The sequence below is a fragment of the Peromyscus californicus genome, unplaced genomic scaffold (genome assembly GCF_007827085.1).
Source record: "Peromyscus californicus insignis strain IS unplaced genomic scaffold, ASM782708v3 Scaffold_6__1_contigs__length_162567912, whole genome shotgun sequence".
In the NCBI taxonomy this organism is placed as follows: domain Eukaryota; kingdom Metazoa; phylum Chordata; class Mammalia; order Rodentia; family Cricetidae; genus Peromyscus; species Peromyscus californicus.
In genome coordinates, this window is record NW_026294584.1 from 127,684,954 (window position 1) to 127,705,033 (window position 20,080).

The following is a 20,080-nucleotide window of genomic DNA, read 5'->3' on the forward strand; positions in this document are numbered from 1 at the left end:
CCACTCATCAGATCTTTTCATATGAATTAAAGGTTTGGATCTCTTTGGTGATAACACATTCTGGATTTTGACTTCATACTTCAATATGGTTGGGTTTTTTTGTTTTTTGGTTTGGTTTGGTTTGGTTTTGGTTTTTGATTTTTGTTTTTTTGAGACAGAATTTCTCAAGCTGGCCTTGAACTCCCTGAGATCTGCCTGCCTCTGCCTCCCAAGTACTGAGATTAAAGGTGTAAACCACCACTGCCTGCCTTCAATATGGTTATTTTTTAATTTTAATTTAATTTTATGTATGTGGGTGTTTTGCCTACATGTATGTCTGTGTACTATGTGTGTATCTGCTGCCCATAAAGGCCAGATTAGTATGTCAGATGGTTGTGAGCCACCATGTGGATACTGGGAATTGGACTTAGGTCCTCTGCAGGAGCAGCCAGTGCTCTTAACCTCTAAGCCAGCCCTCCAGTGTCTGTGGTTAATTTTCTATATTATGTATTTTTTTTAATTTACTTTTTGTTTGTTTTTTGAAACAGGGTTTCTCTGTATGTAGCCCTGGCTGTCCTGGAACTCTCTCTGTAGACCAGGCTGGCCTGGAACTCACAGAGATCCACCTGCCTCTGCCTCCTGAGTGCTAGAATTAAAGGTATGAGCAACCACCACCTGTGTAGTTAAATTTTTCCTATGTCCTACCCAGTCCACAGCCACTCAGACCCAAGTAAACACATAGAGATTTATATTACTTATAAACTGTATGGCCATGGCAGGCTTCTTGTTAACTAGTTCTTATATCTTATATTAATCTATTTCTATTAATCTATAAGTTGCCACATCTTGTGGCTTACTGGTACTTTACATCTTGCTTTTCATGGCGGCGGCATCTGGCAGCATCTCCTGATTCAGCCTTCCCCTTCCCAGAATTCTCCTCTCTGCTTATCCCACCTATACTATACTTCCTGCCTGACTACTGGCCAATCAGTGTTTTATTTATCAGTCAATCAGAACAACACATTTACAACATACAAAAAAACATCCAGAGCACTCAGATATACCACTGACTAGCTCTTACATTTAAACTTAGCCCATTTCTGTTAACCTATATGTTGCCACGTGTTCCATGGCTTTACCTGTATGCTGTTACATGCTGCTCCCTGGATGGTGGGCTGGTATCTACTGATTCAACCTTCCTTTTCCCAGAATTCTCCTTGTCTGCTTATCCTGCCTATACTTCCTACCTGGCTACTGGCCAATCAGCATTTTATTTATCAACCAATTAGAGCCACATATATTCACAGCATACAGAAAGACATTCCCATCACACCTGGCTATATTATGTATTTTGCCTCAGTAGTAAACAAACAAATCAGTTCCTCAAGTGTATGATAAAAACACCAACAGCCTAGGGGAAAAGTCAGTGAAGGCTGTGATCGACAGTTCACAGAAAGGGAACTACATATGACTGTTACACACTTCCCTCATGGTCAGCATCTATCAGACATGGCTAGATCCAGGGGCTTTAACTGGGTCAACAAGACACTGTATCTTTCTCTAACTCTCCATCCTGTAATATGTCAGGCTTTGCCCATACAGTGGTAAAGGTGATCCCCAGCAGCTCTAAGCTCTCTCAGCCTGGCAATCCCAGCATGGAAGACAAAGTTTGTTTGTTTGTTTGTTTTCCCCAGAAATTAGTGCAAATACCCTGGGAATGGTCAATTAGCACAGGCTAGCCCTGATCATGGCCATCATGGCCAAGGGGTTGGAATGTTCTACATAGTGAGCCTGTCCCAAGACTATAGAATAAAGACTGTCCCAGAAAATTAACTTGGCCCCAGATGTGGGGTGAGTTTCCAAAAGTGTTTTGATCAAGGTGCCATTCCAGAAGGAAAATGATTCATAAAAAAAAAATCAACATTTTGTCTGCTAAGAGCTACTACGGAACACACAGGATAGACCCTTAGCAGAAGTGGTACCCGTGGCACGACACCACCTAACTTTGATGTTTCTGAAGTACCTTCTCATCTGAAGCCACAACCTTAACCAGGCCTGTAGGTAAGACTACTCCCACTTTACAAATGAGGAAATCAAGGGCCAGACATTCCATAGTTAATAAAGGGGAGAGCCAGGCAGGAAATCAGCACATCTGATCCTGCACTGATGTCCCCCTCACCCCCACCCCACACACCAGGTACCTACTAAAAGACACCTGGATACACATTGAGAAGCCCAGAGTCCTGGGCACACGCTCTGTTATAAGTCCTGTTGCCTGAAGGAAAGGGCAGGTGGAGCTGAGGATATGGCTCAGTTGGTAGAATGCTTGTCTTCTGCTCCCAAAGCCCCAGGTTCCATCCCCAGCACTGCATAAACCAGAAGTGGCGCCACATGCCTATAACCTCAGCACTAGGGACATAGATGCAGGAGAATGGGAAAGTCAAGGCCATTCTCAACTGCATAGTGAGTTTGAGGCCAGCCTGAGGTAAATAAGACCCTATCTCAAGAAAGGAAAGAAGAAAGGGGGGTGACAGAAACACAGAGAGAGAGAGAGAGAGAGAGAGAGAGAGAGAGAGAGAGAGAGAGAGAGAGAGAGAGAAAAGAGAGAGAGAGGGAAAGAGGGAAAGAGGGAAAGAGAGAGAGAGAGAGGTATGGTGGTGTATGCCTTTAGTCTCAGCACTTGGAAGGCAAAGACAGGTGGATCTCTGTGAGTCCAGGCCAGCGCCTGGTCTACTTAGTGAGTTCCTCAGTGAAACTCTGTCTCAAACAGATTTTAAAAAACAACAAACAAACAAACAAAAAACAGAGAGAGAGAGAGAGAGAGAGAGAGAGAGAGAGAGAGAGAGAGAGAGGATGGGGGAAGAAAGTGGGAAGAGGGGAAGAGGAAGGAAATTCATCCCTTGACCATCAGGACATGACACTGAGCAGGAAGGTAGTGAGGGAACACTGCAGAAGCCCTGTGCCTTTGTTCCATTATGCAGCCCAGATGCCCCCTTCATCAGCTAAGGACTGAGCAGCCCCAGGGAGAGTGATTCACAGATGGCTTCAGAGTCCTGATCCTGATGAACAGAGGGACAGGCATTCAAACACTGCAGCTTTGGCTTCACAGCTAGCAGAGTTCACACACTTCCAAAGAGGATGAGGCATTTGGACTGTGGCAGCCTTTGTATTTGAGATCTTATCTATGCAAACAAGCCCAGCCACCACCACCCATTCCTCACTCATGGTCCCCAGGGAAGGAAATGTGGCTCTGAGAATCCCCTCATCCTCTCTTTGCTGATCAGCCTGCTTGGAAGGAAGGAGTGATCTGTCCCTGTAGAGGAGACTTCTAGAGTCTGCAGTCATGTGGGAGAGCCTGTCTAATCCATGAATGGTTGGCTTCCCTTTCCCACGCATCTCAGACCATTTCCCGCAGTCTGTCTTTAATCACTAATTAAGATAACATTCTGGGGCTGGTAAGATGGATCATTGGCTAAGGGCACTAACTGCTCTTGCACAGGAGCTGGGTTCAATTCCCAGCACCCACATGGTGGCTCACAGCAGTCTGTAACTCCTGTAGTCTCAGGTGATCTGACACCCTCTTCTGACTCTGTGGGCATGGCAAACAGGTGGTACACAGACATACACTCAGGCAAAACACTCACACACTTTTAAAAAACAAAAAATCTAGCCGGGCGGTGGTGGCGCATGCCTTTAATCCCAGCACTCGGGAGGCAGAGCCAGGCGGATCTCTGTGAGTTCGAGGCCAGCCTGGTCTACCAAGTGAGTTCCAGGAAAAGGCGCAAAGCTACACAGAGAAACCCTGTCTCGAAAAAAACAAAAACAAAACAAAAAACAAAAAATCTACAAACAAGCAAAACTGATGCAAGGTCTCATTTTGCAGTTCATGCTGGCCTCAAACTTACTCCCCTCCCTCCACCTCCCACGTGCTAGGTTTACAGGTGTATGCCATACACAACCAGCAATGAGTTTTCTTTTTTAATTCTGAAGTATGATATATGCAATGGGTTAAATGTTTGTGTCCCTATTCATAAATTGATAAATTGATGTCCTGACCATAAGTGTAACAGAATTTGGAGATGGGCCTGTAGGAAGAAATTGGAGTTAAATGAAGTCATGAGGGGATGGAATGGGTCATTATGGTGGGGTTAGTACTACTGAGAGAAAAAGAGCCAGCCAGAGAGTAATTATGCGCTTTCTCTCTCTCTCTCTCTCTCTCTCTCTCTCTCTCTCTGTGTGTGTGTGTGTGTGTGTGTGTGTGTGTGTGTGTGTGTGTGTGTGTGTGTAAAAACAGAACAATGAGAAGGTAGCCATCTAGAAGCCAAGAAGAGGCCCTCACCAGAGCATGAGCATGCTCTCTGGTCTCAGATTTGCAGCCTCTACAACTGTGGGAAATGTGCTGTTATATAAGCCATGCAGTGTGTGGGATGTGATGTGGCATTTGGGACAGGAAGCCTGAGGAACCATTGCTTCAATGGTGAAGGAAACATTGCAGTGGTGAAGGAAACACTGTTATGGCGAAGGAAACACTGTCATGGTGAAGGAAACATTGTCATGGCGAAGGAAACACTGTTATGGCGAAGGAAACACTGTCATGGTGAAGGAAACACTATTATGATGAAGGAAACACTGTAATGGTGAAGGAAACACTGTTATGGTGAAGGAAACACTGTAATGGTGAAGGAAACATTGTTATGGTGAAGGAAACATTGTTATGGTGAAGGAATCGTTGTAATGGTGAAGGAATCGTTGTAATGGTGAAGGAAACAAAGATATTGGGAAGGAAAAGCAGCGAACCCAAATGGTATGAATGGACAACTTTTATGAATTAATTTACTCACTCATTCAACAGATATCTCTTAAGTACCTAGTATGGAGTAGATAACTGAGTTAAAGGCACTCACAAGCCAGGCAGATGTTGTTCCTACTGTCCCAGAGATCACAGGTAAGGAAGCAATTATGACTCAACTAAATGGAAAAGTTCAGGTTGACACAGGGTCTCACAGTAAGAGCACATAAGGGCTGACTCAATGGAAACAGTGCTTACCTAGCTTGCATTAAGTCCTATGGTGAAGCCCCAGAGACAAGTAAAATTTGGTGTGGTGATACACACCTATGACCCCAGCTCTAGGAAGGTGGAAGAGGGTCAGAGGTTCAAGATCAACTCGAACCTGTCTTCAAAATAATAAAGACCAAGAGGGGCATGATAGTGAACACCTTTAATCCCAGCACTGAGGCAGAGGCAAGTGGATCTTGGTGAGTTCGAGGTCAGCTTGGTCTACAGAGCAAGTGCCAGGACAGCCAAGGCTACACAGAGAAACCCTGTCTCAGAAAAGAAAGAAAAAAGAAAGAAAGAAAGAACAAAAAGATGAGTCAGATAAGACATGTGCTGTCGCACTGAGAAGGATGGGCCTTTGAAAGCACTACCTTGCTGTCTCCCTGTGTCGCATCAATGGTGTCATCCTCTAGGCACTATTGATGTCTATCTGTCTGTCTTTCTTTCTTTTTCTTCCTTCCTTACTTCTTTCTTTCTTTCCTTCCTTCCTTATACCTCTCTTTCTTTTCAGATAAGAAATTGTCTCCCACAGAACAACCATCAGGAGTGTGGCCTCCCTCTGGGGTTAGCTGCTTCGTCTTTGTCTTTGGATGCCAAGACCTCCACATCTCTCACCAGAGCACCTTCAACAGCTCCCTACTGGCTCATCTGCCTCTGTTCTTGCCTCCCTAGTAACCTTTTAATTCAGGAGCCAGACCAGTATGTTTAGCAAATCATAACATTTCTCTTGTGGCCTCCACTTGGAATTGAATACATACTCTTCCCCTTGGCCCTCATGGCTGGGCCTGTGATCTCATCTCATACCTTTCTTTCCTGCTCCCTGAGGAAGCATATATATATACATATATACACACACATGCATTCATATATATACATACATTCATACTTTTTTTTCTTTCTGCAATGTTCCAAGTATTGGCTGCTCAAGTAGATGTTCCTGAGACCTTTGCCTGGTGTCCTCTTCTCAGAAAGCTATGTCCACACTTCCTTTCCAAAGGACAACTCTAGCACACCTCTGTGTATTGCTTTCTCCACTGCATGACAATATCTGAAGTTTATTACTGTTACATTTGTTCACATAATGACTGTTTCTAGACTCTCCATCTCACATCCCCACCAGGCCAGCATGTCTAAGATAATTTTCTGTGATGGTAAAAATGTCCTATACTTGTGCTGTCCACTGTGGTATGATTTGGGGTGGCTACTGAGTACTCCAAACACAACAGATTTGACCACAGAATCAACTTTCATTTGGGTTTTATTTTAAGGAGTTGAAATGTAAGGAGTTGTATGTGGCTGGAGGTTAGTCCCTGTGGTGGTTTGAATGAAAATGGCTCCCTTAGGCTCATAGGGAGTGGCACTATTAGGAGGTGTGGCCTTGTAGGAGGAAGACTGTCACTGGCTTTGAGGTCTCAGATGCTCACGCCAGGCCCAGTGTCACTCTCTCTTCCTGCTGCCTGAGGATCTAAATATAGAACTCTCAGTTCCTTCTCCAGTACCGTGTCTGCCTGCCATGATTCCCACCATGATAATGGACTATACCCCTGAACTGTAAGCTAGCTAGTTCCAGCTAAATGTTTTATTTATAAGAGTTGCCATCGTCATGGTGTCCCTTTGTGGCAATAAAAACCCTAAGCCAGTGCCTTAGCAGAGACACTGTAAGGATGTAAGGAGGCAGGGATCATGATTGTCTCCCTTACAACAGTACCTGACATGTGCCATGAGGTTGAAAACCATGTCCATGCTGCACAAATATAGACCCATGGAACCCCATGGGACTTCTACTCGGTTCTCTTCCCTGCTGTCACTGAAGGCTCTGCAGCCCCACATCACCATCGGCCCCAGGGTTTGTTTGCTGCGCTGACCTTAGGTACTTGGCAGAAGCACCAGGTGCCAGGGCAGCAGAGTCAATTACTCCCTCCACTGCACACCATTTGGAGCCCAACACCTCCCGTGAGGAGGTGGGTGGTAATGAGGCCTTACCAGGCTCCGGTAAATACTGCAGCTGCTTCCTATCTAGTCATCTGGGCTTTATGGAATGTGGAAATGGCTGGGCCTATAAATCCATGTGAATCATTCTATTCGTCTCCTCCTCCTCCTCTTCCTCCGTGTAAGGTTGGAAGGCAAGAGGAGGGAGAATAAGTCAGTATCAGGTCAAGAGGCTGAATTCAATTAAAATGGTTTTGGACTCAGTCGCTTTAGGACATAAAACCAGCATCAGGCTGAATAATTATTTTTTTTTTTTTGCAAGTTAGGGTCCCTCCTGGGTTCTCTTTAAGCAGAAAGATAATTCAGAACAGACGTTAAATCCAGTTTTATGTCTACCCTGTGAGGATTAGGCCATCTACATTATCCCACAGTGCTAGAACCAACTTCACCGCCCCCACCACCACCCCCTCTCCAACAGCCCGAAGTGATGACTGAGAGTCAGCCCCAAAGGCTTCTAGAAAGTACCATATGAAATTGTACCCAGAGCTATACAGGAGAAGGGTAGGCACAGACACTTCAAGGGATCAACCAAGATAGAGAATCCCACAGAGTGTAGGGGCAACTGTTTATGGGACAGGACAAACTAAGCTCAACTCCACAAAAATGGCTCTGAAGTTGTGCTTCCCAGAGAAGCTGGCTCTTGCTGCAAACAAACATAGGAAGGGTCCTTAGATGGGAAGGAAGCTCCTGGGCCTGTCCCAAGAGGCTGAGGTGCTCTTATGAGGGAGTTACAGCAGTTCAATGTGACGACTCTGTGTTCTGTGGTACAGCCCTGAGAATTGCCTGTGATGTGATCTAGGGTCCCACAGCAAAATAGCTCTCTCTTAGGGCTGAGTTTTTACCTGAGTTTTATTTTAAGGGATTGAAATGTAAAAAGCCACATGTAGCCTCCGGTTGTGCACTGGACAGAGCCACTCCACCACTGTAAGGAGGCAGGGACCGACGTGTCTGTGATTACCCCTACAACAGCACCTGACATGCAGCAGGTTGCGAATTAGCGTCTGTGTGGGGAAGTGTTTGTGACGCAGTGGGAATGGGGCATACACCTAAATGCTGTGTGGATAGCGCTCCTGGGTATCAGGTGCACTGAAACGCATAAGGTGGCAGTTAGGAAGCCCCAACAATGTGCAAGCTTACACACGAAGCCATTGTCAATATAATCTCAGTGAATCCCCATTGCAATTCTAAGACAACTATAGTATTTCCATTTCACAGATTAGAAAAAGTGGGGGGTGGACTCTGAGAGGTTAAGTCACATGCCACAGCAGAGAGACTTGTGAAAAGCTGAGGTGGCTACTAGCCATCATGAAGCAAGGACCTGAGGCCTCATTCCAACAGCCTATAAAAAGGTGTGTCCTATCAAAAACCACAATGTCATCTTAGGAGGGAACTGGCCATGGACTGAACTGTGTCCCCACAAACCAAACCCATATGTGGATATGATGATTTTTGGAGAGGTAGTGGTCTCAGGATGGAATTAGTGTCCTTAAAGAACTAAAAAGAAAAGATGGTTCTCAAATACTGATATATCAAAAAATCTTCAGGGCTTAACCTATTTCTGAATGCCATATTACTGTTTAAGAGACCTGGAACAGGGCTAGGAATTTTATATATCTGGGTTCTGCTGAAGTTGAGAACAGCTATTTTAAAAAGAGAAAAAAAGGGGGGTGGCTGGAAAGGTGGATCAATGGGTCCAGTACTCACCATGCATGTACAGGAACCTGAGAGAGAATCCCCAGAACCCATGTAAAGCCATGTATGGAAGCACACATCTAGAATCTCAGGACTCCTATCATGAGATGAGAGGCAAGAACAGGAGAATTCCTGGAAGCTTGTGGGCCAGCCACCCTGGTACACACAACAGTGAACAAATAATGTAGATGATAAGGACTGACATGGGAGTTGTCCTTTGACCTCTGGGGTGTTGTGAGATATTTGATATGTCACTGTGACTGGTTTAATGAAAAGCTAAATGGCCAGTAGCTAGGCAGGAGGTACAATAGGGACTTCCAGACAGAGAGAACTCTGGGAAGAGGAAAGGCAGGGTCCCCAGCCCAAGGCAGAGGAAGCAGGATGGGGAGTACAGAGTAAAGGTAACTGAGTCATGTAAAAAAAATGTAGATTAAAACATATGGGTTAATTTAAGTTATAAGAGTTAGTTAGAAACAAGCCTAAGCTAAGGCCAAGCCTTCATAATTAATAAGTCTCTATGGATTTGTTTGTTTGTTTGTTTGTTTTTTCAAGACAGGGTTTCTCTGTGTAGTTTTGGTGCCTGTCCTGGATCTTGCTCTGTAGACCAGGCTGGCCTCAAACTCACAGAGATCCGCCTGCCTCTGCCTCCCGAGTGCTGGGATTAAAGGCGTGCACCACCACTGCCCGGTTCTATGTTGTTTTTTGTGTGTGTGAACTGGCAACCCAAAGAAAAATCTGTCTACAAATGGCATCCAACATGAAGACTTGAGTAACCAAACACAGGGCCTGAGAAAGCAAAAAAAAAAAAAAATTTGGACAAAGAGCTAGATGTAGCTTCCTAGTCCTGCAGTCTCTCAGGCAGGCTAGTGCCTGGCAGCAAATGAAGATGCTGCCTGCAGACTGGAGTCATCCGCCAGTGCCATGTGCTAAGCTGAGCTATGCCTGTGGCTGACATAGCAGTTTAAGATTTGTCTCACAGGGCTGGACAGATGGCTCAGTGGTTAAGAACACAGGCTACTCTTCCAGAGGACCTGGATTCACTTCCCACAGGGCCACTCACAACTGTCTGTAACTCCACTTCTAGAAGATCTGACACCCTCACATAGACATACATGTAGGTAAAATACCAATGCACATAAATAAATAAACAAATCATTTTTTAAAAGAAGGTTTGTCTTATGAGATCAAAGAATGTTGCAGATGCTTAATCAAGACAGATCCAGATGGAAAAAAAGAAAAAAATCCTAAACAGGTTACAGTGTGTTTAAAAAATGTATGTAGGCTTAAAAATAGAAAAGAAAATAGATATAGACAGTCATAGAAAAATAGTTTATAAATAATAAGATAAAGTCTTTTTTAAAAAATAAAATAAATTAATAAAATAAAATAATATGAAAAAGATAAGCCACATTAAGATGGGAAATGCACAAGAGTCTGGATCCTATACAGTGTTGTGCTAATTTTGAATTTTTTTAATGCTAATGGACAGAAAATGACAGCTGTTGAGGGACACTGGGTTGTGGAAAGGACTGCTGAATTAAACCGGCCTAGATACTTTAGGAATGCCTTAACTTTAATGGAAGTCAAAAAATATGTTGCTTTGGGGAAGAGGTTATACTTTTGTTTCCACAGAACATGAACAGCTGTGGATTTGTTCAAGGTTAAAGAGGATCATATTTGATCAGGGGACCCCTTGAAAATCCTGGCTACAGACATAAAGAAATAAACCTGCTGGGTGGTAGTGGCACATGCCTTTAATCCCAGCACTTGGGAGGCAAAGGCAGGTGATCTCTGCAAGTGCAAGGCCAGACTGGTCTACATAGTGAGTTCCAGGACAGCCAAGGCTACACAGAGAAACCCTGTCTTGAAAAACCAAAAAAGAAAAAAGAAGAAGAAGAAGAAGAAGAAGAAGAAGAAGAAGAAGAAGAAGAAGAAGAAGAAGAAAAGAGAGAGAGAAAGAAAGAAAGAAAGAAAGAAAGAAAGAAAGAAAGAAAGAAAAAAAAAAGAAAGAAAGAAAGAAAGAAAAAGAAACCTAAACAGGTGACCTTTATTTTATCTGCTCAAACATAAAACTAAAAATCATCTTTGGATGGCCTGTGTACAACACACAGTCCATACTTGTGTTAATGCAGATATATATGTTACCTTTGAAAGTTTATATGTTTTCAGAGCAAGGAGACCAGACATCAATGAAAACAGGTGGCACAAGTGATCCAGCCTGTCAGACTACTCTGTTGCAGTTTTCTCAGAGTTCTATATCCAGAACAGCTTCAAGGCTACTGGCTGAGATGGTCCAGTCTCACAGACTACTCCAGCCAGACTTCAGATAAGCCCTACATTTTCCCATCACACTGAGACTATACAACAGCTAGCTCTCCCAGGACTTGACCATTTCTCATGAAAATTTCTCAATTTTCTCAGGACCCCTCAAAAATACCATCACCCCCAGACAACAGGAAGCAGTCTAAAAAACATAATGCCCACATTCTCAAGAGGTGGGGTGGGTGACTTTTGGTCATTCAATGAGTTATGGATGTTCGTCATCATTGTTACTGGTCATGGTCAGGGAGAAAGCTGAACAAAGGATATTATATTCAGAGATCTCTTTTTGAGGGGAAAAAGGAGGAATATGATATAGAAATGGTTGGATAAAAGGGTGGATTGTTGAGTCTACTTTTGAACAACTACTAATCTCAAATATCTTTCATTGGTATGGAATTTTATATATTGATACAAATTTAAGGTTATTTTTGTTATATTGTATATATGTTTCTATTATTGTTTAAGGTATTGTACCTATTCAGCTCATTTTAAAATGTAATGTAAAGGTTTAGCCCTTGAAAGCTATTTAGGATAATAAAGAAACATAGGTTAATAGTCATCTAAAACAATCAAACTTATAGTCATGTAAGGTAGGTTTTCAAGGTCATACAGAGATATATTTTAGATACACAGGTGATCTTCAAATACTTCAAAGACCTACAGAATATGGCATTTAAAATGTTTTAATAATATAAGGCTTTTCATGACAGTGAGACACGTCTGCTCCTGGCAGCACCAATTTACTTCAGAAAAGAATGATGGGCATCGAAGAACCTCCTTTCTTGGTGGCAAAAGCTAGCCATTTGAGCAAGAAACTGCCCTTGCCTCGACTGCTGACAGTATGTTGTTCAAATTGAACAAGCAAGACACATAAGAAGACAATGACAAACTTTGCCAAGACAAAGTAGGATAGTCCTTCAAAATTCCTGCTTCACAGGAGTCTGTCAGATATTCTAGGTCTGTAGAATGAAGATGGATGCCCCAATGTTGCAGAGGAAACTTGGGCGACTATCAGGCAGCCAGCTGTTTCTGTCATTTCTATAGTTTTGGAAATTGTTTTCTCTATACTTCCTGTTTACTCAGGTAATATTATAATATTATATCCTTCTTGGGTCTCTGATGGAGTTGAAGATTAGACAGTTATAGTTACAGTTTTCCTTGTTACCAGATTCAGAAAAGAAACTCAAAAAAGAGATATAAAGTATATAAAGTTGAGAGATATAAAAGCTTAAATTGTTTATCCAAGAAATTTTTTTTGTTTTTATTTTTTGAGACAGGGTTTCTCTGTGTAGTCTTGGTGCCTGTCCCCGATCATACTCTGTAGACCAGTCTGGCCTCGAACTCACAGAGATTTGCCTGCCTCTGCCTCCTGAGTGCTGGGATTAAAGGTGTGCATTACCACCGCCTGGCTTCTAAGAAAAAATTTTAAGGTCTAAAAAAAAATTAGTTGATAATACAAGTTAGGATAGAAAGTGAATTCGGTATAGAAGTTTAGACTCAGCAAGATAGGATAGATAATGGAACATTTTCTATGAATTTGCCAAATGCAAATGGACTGGACATTGTGAATGTAATTCTTATCTGATAATTGTTCTTTTTTTTTTTTCAGAGCTGAGGACTGAACCCAGGGCCTTGCACTTGTTAGGTAAACGCTCTACCACTGAGCTAAATCCCCAACCCCAATTGTTCTTATTGTATATAGTTTTACTGTGTTAGAATTAAAACTTCCTTTTATTTAGAAAAAGAGGAAAATGTTGTGAGATATTTGACTATACCATGTAAAGATGTGTCACTGTGTTTGGTTTAATTAAAAACTAAATGGCCAATAGCTAAGCAGGAGGTATAGGAGGGACTTCTAGACAGAGAGAGCTCAGGGAAAAGGAAAGCCAGGGTTGCCAACCAGAGGCACAGGAAGCAGGATGGGCAGTACAGAGTAAAGGTAACCAAGCCATGTAAAAGAACATAGATTAAAATGTTGATTTAATTTAAGTTATAAGAGTTAGTTAGAAACAAGCCTAAGCTAAGGACGAACTTTCATAATTAATAATAAGTCTCTATATCATTTTTTTGTGAGCTGGCAGCCCAAAGAAAAATCCATCTACACAGGGGCGCACACAAAAGCACATACATACACATATCATAACACACATATACACAAACCATAACTATTCAGTGTTTATAGGAAGTGGCTCTACGGATGATGATATCTTTTATTATCTCTTTGAGATTTTAAGATAATTACATCGCCGGGCGGCAGTGGCACACACCTTTAATCCCAGCACTCGGGAGGCAGAGTCAGGTGGATCTCTGTGAGTTTGAGGCCAGCCTAGTCTACAAACCATCTCAGCCTTCCTTAGTTGCCTATAGTTTTTTGTGTAGGGTTGAGGCCTCCTGGGCTTTCCCCAAGTTTCGACAGTCATGATGGTGAGACTTTATGGGCATAGCTTCTGACATTCTTAGGAGAGACACAAAAAACTCACTGATCTTCTGCAACTTATAACCTGTCTGCCTCATCTTCCTCAATGATCTCTGAGACTTAGATGTATCCGTTGGGACTGTACCTGACAGTACAACAGTACCTGACATGTGCCATGTGGTTGAAACACACATTCAACAACTCTGCATTTTTATTATTTGTAGTTTTCTGGAATGATTTCTATCTGTTTCAAAGAGAAGTTCTCTTGTTGGGGGGTGAGTACTACATTTATAATGGGTTCAAGGACAAATACTTAGAATGTAGTTAGGGATTGTGCTGTTTTAATAAAGTGATGGTCTCCAAGGCCCATGACTTCACCAGCCCTGGGAAGTTGACTAGGTTTCCAGTACCAGGCATGATTTCCCTCCTGTTGAGCAGGCCTTACGCCCAGTTAGAGAGCTGCTGGTTAAAGCCAAGGCATGTGTACCACTGCTGCACCCTTAGGGCTATCGTGTCTCGCTGGTCATTGTTGCGGTTCATAGACATCATAGCTGGATAGGACTGTTGGTTGCTTCCCTCATTTAGAAGCTTGTAATGGTGCCTTCTGGTACCATGAAAGTTGGTCCTCGGAGTGGACGCTTTCAAATCAGTTCCAGCTCAGCGATCTCCAGACTCTGCATCTAAAGTACATGATGTTCTTCATCATTATGAACTTACCTTGAACTTCTGGGGAGCAACCAAGGGCAATAAAAATGGTCTGTAATGTTTTGGAAGTCTCTTGGAAAACCCTGACCAACACTTGAAAGAGGGCTTCCTTATGTCTGATATTGGGGTTTTTGATCTTGAAGTGAGGACTGTAGACCCAGATGGAAAATTCCATTTAAACTATACATGTAATGTATTTTATACACTGAATGATGATTTTTAATGCCATATAACATTACTATGTTATATTTAATGTTGATAATAAGAATGTATGCACTAGTGGGACATGATAGCACATGCCTTTAATCCCAGCAGTTGGGAGGCAGGAGCAGGCAAATCTCTGTGAGTTTGAGGCCAGCCTGGTCTATGTAGTGAGTTCCAGGACAGCCAGAGCTATGTAGAGATAACCTGGCGCACACACACACCAGAAAAATAAAAGTGTATGTGTTTTATAATCAGTTTAAAATACATGAGTATGGGGCTGGAGAGATGACTCAGTAGTTAAGAGCGCTGGCTGCTCTTCCAGAGGTTCTGAGTTCAATTCCCAGCAACCACATAGCAGTTCACAACCATCTATAGTGGAATCTAGAATAAAGTTGATAGAGCACTCATATACATAAAATAAATAAATCTTTAAAAAAAAGTATAGGTAAAAATGCATGAGCATAATTACAGAAGTAAAAGTTAATCCTTAGATACAAGTGTATCAAAGTCAGTCCTATTGAATGCAAAATTAAAATTCAGACAAAACTAATCCATAGTGATCAAAATCAAACATGACTGCTATGGAGATAGAAGGGTCTATCAGAAAGGGTCACAGGGAATAATGAGTACGAGAAATGCTTACCTTGATGTGCATAGTAGTCCCTCAGGTTCGTATATCTATAGAAACTAATCAAATTGTATAAGCTCTATACATTTTTCTAAGTGAAGTTTAACTCATTAGAAAAAGCCACTATGGTCAGCAAAAGTATAACATACGCACAGCATAGATATCATAGTCCATACGTCTACATGACAGCTCTAGTTATAAGTATGCAAAACTGATACATACATGAGAATGCTGATCAGATGATTGCGTGGTAACTGGAAACTGAATCAAACGGAGGTTGGAGTCTAATAAAACTTCATTTCTATTTTTGCTGATATAGTATTATTTGCGGGGTGATTTGTGTGTGTGTGTGTGTGTGTGTGTGTGTGTGTGTGTGTGTGTGTGTGTGATTTCTTTTTAATTCAACTCCTTTTTGTAAATGCTGCTGGTGTTTTTTGCTACTGTTCCAGGAAACTCTACACTTCTGACATCAGCAACTGCAGAAAACAAAAGGCAAAGGACTGGCGGGGGAAATATAAGAGTGATATGCCACCCAGGGTCTCTTTTGGTTTGTTATTATTGCTGTTATTGCCTGTGAATTTGGACTAAAACTCTCACTTTCCCAAACGTCTCAAATGTTGGTTGTCGGGAATAGCCAACTCCAGCTCCCCTCAACTCAAGCATGGCCCTGAATCCAGGTGATCTATCTGACTTGAGGATAGAACCTCCCTTGGCAGCCTCTTTCAAATGACTGCCAAACAGAAGACTCATACCTGGCTTTGGATGATACTGAAGGACTGTTCCATGTCAGAAATTCCTGTAGGCCTGGCAGTCAGCTGCATTCACACCCTCAGAGGTGTCTTTGCTGAGAGCAGTCCCATGAACATGCTCACATATCTCTAATACGAAGATGGGAATTCAGTGTAGGACTATTGGTGCCCCTACTGAAAGCAAGTTGCCATTTCTTAGGGTTGGGTTTCTGTTCTGGCCTAGCTAACAAGGTGATAGAATGCTGAAGCAAAAACCTGACAGCTAAGGAGAGGGCGATGCAATGTATGGGTAATTTTATTCTTCTGACCTGCCTCCTAGAACTTAAGTCCAGAGAAGATGAGTTAAGAAAGACTGTACTGGGGCTGAAGAGATGGATGGCTCAGCAGTTAAGAGCACTGGCTGCTCTTCCAAAGGACCTGGCTTCAATTTCCAGCACTCACAGAGTGGCTCACAACTATCTGTAACTCCAGTCCCAGGGGATGTGATACCTTCTTCTGGTTTCTGTGGGCATTCTGTACACATAGTGCACATGCATGCAGGCAAAACACCCATACACATAAAAATTAGTAAAATAATAACTATTTTTTTAAAAGAAAAGCTATACTTGAGGACTATTTCTATTGTAACCACAGAAATTTCCCTGACCTTATAGTGTTCCTGAAACCATGGGAAGGAGACGTAGCATTCTTTCCTGAGCATGAAGCCACTGATGATGTCGCTTTGCCACAATGGCTACATGCCGTTGATGAGTAGCCTTCTCTTCCTGTGGGAGAACAAGAAGAAGGTGCCATGTGAGTGGTTTCTTTCAAACTTGAGGGAAAAATATGTCTTAAGAGTAGTCAACATTATACTAAATGGGGAAAAGCTACAAGTGTTTTGTCTAAAATCTGGAAAATACAAGGTTTTCCAATTGCCTCCGCTCCTTTTTTTTCCTTCTCTTTTTTAAAATTTATTTTTATTTCATGTGTATAAGTGTTTTGTCTACATGTATGTATGTGTACCACATGCATGCAGTGTCTATGGAGGCCAGAAGAGGTCATCAGTTCCCCTGGAACTGGGTTTACAGACAGGAGCTGCTGTGTGGGTGCTGGGACGCAAATCTGGGTCCTCTGGAAGAGAAGCAAGTGTCCTTAACCACCGAACCTTCTTTCCAGCCCTATTCCCTCCACTTTTATTCAACATAGTACTTGAAGTCTTGGCTAGAGTGCTAAGACACAAGTTGCCCAGACATACATGCAGGTGAAGCAATCATTCACATAAAATAAAAAGAAATATTTTTAAAATATACAAATAAATAAAACTGCTTTGAGATCCCACTTCAACTGAGACAAATGACATAAAAAAATAATGAAATAAATGGCATTAAAGGCTGGCAAGGATCCGGAAAAAAAGAGGAGCCCTTACTCAGTGTTGGTGGGACTTGGGTAGCCACCATAGAAATCTGCGTGTTGGTTCCTCAAAACTCTGAATTCGGAACTGAATTCAGATACTTGTCCTGTATCCAGCTGCAGCACTCCTGGATACAGGACAAGGGCTTCGAGTCAACAAAGCACAGAGATGCCAGCGCATCTGCAATTATTGCTTTGCTGCTCACAGCAGCCAGGAAGTGGAGACAGACCAGATGCCCATCAGCAGCTGAAAAGAAAAACGAAGTCATGACATCTGCAGGGAAATCATTATGTTACAGGGAATAAGACAGGCTCAGGAAAGAAAACGTCATGTTTCTCCCATATATGGACATATGCGTGTGTGTGTGAGTGTGTGTGTGTGTGTGTGTGTGTGTGTGTGTGTGTGTGTGTGTGTGTGTGTGGAGTGTGCTTCTGGGTGTGTATGTGTTTATATACATGAGTATATTTGTATGTTTGTAAGTCATAAAACTAGGAAGGGATTGTCAGGTGGTGGTGGCATACACCTTTAATCCCAGCACTTGAGAGGCAGAAGCAGGCAGATCTCTGTGAGTTTAAGGCCAGCTTGGTCTACAGAGTGAGATCCAGGACAGGCTCCAAAACTCCACAGAGAAACCCTGTCTGGAAAAATTGAAAAAAAAAAAAAAAAGAAAAGAAAAGAAAAGAAAAAACTAGGAAGGGATCATGAGAGGGTTAGGAGGAGATCTTTGGGAGCGGGGAAGAAGGGAAGAGATACATATGATAAGAAAGCAGAAAGGGGAGTGTCTGAAGGAAGGACGGGGACGAGCCAGAGGGAGGCAGGAAGTGTGGCGGGTGATGAGAGAGGGGAACACGTGACAGAAGTATAATGAGTCATGAAAATGCTGCCGTGAAACCTGTTACTTCCTATGTTAACCAAAACCATTTTTTTTGAAACAGGGTCTCCCTATGTAGCTCTGGCTGTCCTAGAACTGGTTATTTAGACCAAGGGGGTCTTGAACTCATAGAGATCCTCCTGCCTCTGCCTCCCAAGCACTAGTGTTGATAGCAGATTGTAGAAGCACCACACCTGGCTCTAACAGGCAAACAGCAGAGATGGGCTGAGGGGACAGCTGAGTCAGTAAGGCACTTGCTGCACTAGGTCGAGGACCTGAGTTTGAACCCCCAGAACTCACATGAAAAAATAAATAAACTGGGTACAGCTGCTCATGATTCTAATCCCAACTCTGAAGAACAGCCTGGCTCACTGCGGCTCACTGACCAGCCGGCCTATACTAATTAGTGAGTTCCAAGCCAATAAGGGCAAAAAATAAAAAATAAAAATAAAAAAAACCAGACGGATGGCTTGAGGAACAAGAGCAGACTTGACCTCTGGCCTCCACACATACACAGCCTCAGACGTGCACGTGTACACACACACAAATGAACAGATACATACCCTACTTATATCTCTGTCTTTCATATTTCTTACATTTGCATCAAAGGTTTGACTGAGTTCTGCAGTTTGGCCATCCTGTGCCAGGTGACTGCAATGAGCTGGGTGTGCCAGGAGACCCTTTCATCTCAAGGCTTCAGTGCCCGAGGCAGGGAAATTAGGAGTCCAGCCTGAGCTACACAGCAAGTTCCAGCCCAGCTTGGGCCATACAGGAGATCCCCATCTCAGAAAACAAACAAAACAAACAAACAGAAAGTAAATTTAAAAAAAATTAGATCTCTTTTTATTATTCTTAATTCTCTTTAGTTCCCTCTCTCCCTTTCTCTTTCTCGCTCTGTGTCTGTCTGTCTGGTGTGCATGAATACAATTGCCTGAGGAGTCCAGAAAAAAATGTCAGATGCTCTGGAGATAGAGTTGCAGGCAGTTGTGAGCTGCCAGATAGGGATACTCAGAACAAGACTCCAGAGCAGTGTGTGCCATCTCCCCAGTGGTAAGCCATCTCTCCAGGCACCCTTTGCTCAGTTTTTAATCTAGTTACTGATTTTTCCATCTCTATAACAAGCACCTGAGATAATCAACTTCAAAAGAGAAGGGTTGTTTTGGTTCACAGTTTTAGAAGGTTCCACCCATGGTTGTTTAGCCCTGTTTCTTTAGGCCTATAGAAGCACTGAATGGCTCACTTAATGGCCCCAGGAAGGAAAAAAGAAGGAAGAAGACGAAGTCTCACAAGGTCCCCCAATGACCTCCCACTAGGCTCTCACCTTACAGTATCTCCACCTCTTAGTAGCACCAAGCTGGGGACCAACATGGGCCCTTGGGGACACTTGAGATCTAAACCACAGCAAGTTTGATTTGTTATTGCTGGGCCACAGAAACTCTTGCTACAGCCTAGTTACTAACCCTCTGTCAGGCACACATTGGCAAGTTCTATCTCCTACAGCATGGGATGTATTTCAAGTTTTGGTGTCAACTAATTTGCCTGTTTTGTTTGTTATTTTTGTCTCTGCTCTTAGTGTCATTACCAAGAAATAATTACCAAATCAACTGACTAGATGTCAGATATCAAAGATTTCCTTCATGTATTTCTATGCTTCTCTGCTTTTGAGACAGGGTCTCAATAGGTCATCCAGACTGGAGAGGAGTTTGCTATGTGGCCCAGGCTGCTGTGAAACTCACAATCCTCCTGCCCCCACCTCTTGAGTGCTCAGATTACAGGTGTGTACCACCACAACTGGTCCACTTATGTTCTCTCTAAAAGTGTAATAGTTTTCATTGTTACATATGGGAGCTAATTTTTGTCTAAGGTGAAATACAAAGACACAATTTCATTCTTTTTGTAACTAGATATCTATTTTTCCCAAAAACTGTTTCTTGGAAAGACCATCTTTTCTCCACCAAGTTGTTTCTTGGCCCTTTGTTGAATATTATGGGTCCTTCATTTGGTTCTGTTGGTTTATCTGTTTTCTTATTATGCAGGTGACCACTTTTAAATATCCTTTCAGAATTATTCTGTTCAAGG

General features: G+C 42.6%; 1 protein-coding gene and 1 non-coding gene across 2 annotated transcripts in view; one reads left to right on the forward strand and one right to left on the reverse strand.

Annotated features, from left to right (window-relative positions):
• Srgap3 (SLIT-ROBO Rho GTPase activating protein 3) overlaps window positions 1-16,500 on the reverse strand; it is a 256,828-nt gene extending 240,328 nt beyond the window's left edge. The window contains exon 1 of the mRNA XM_052720873.1: window positions 16,387-16,500. The gene's annotated coding sequence lies outside the window, so the exon portion shown is untranslated. The remainder of the gene's footprint in view (window positions 1-16,386) is intronic.
• Window positions 16,337-16,541, forward strand: LOC128100252 (small nucleolar RNA U3). The gene has a single exon (XR_008214758.1). It is a non-coding gene; the product is annotated as a small nucleolar RNA U3 (small nucleolar RNA).
• Window positions 16,542-20,080: the final 3,539 nt, after the last annotated feature.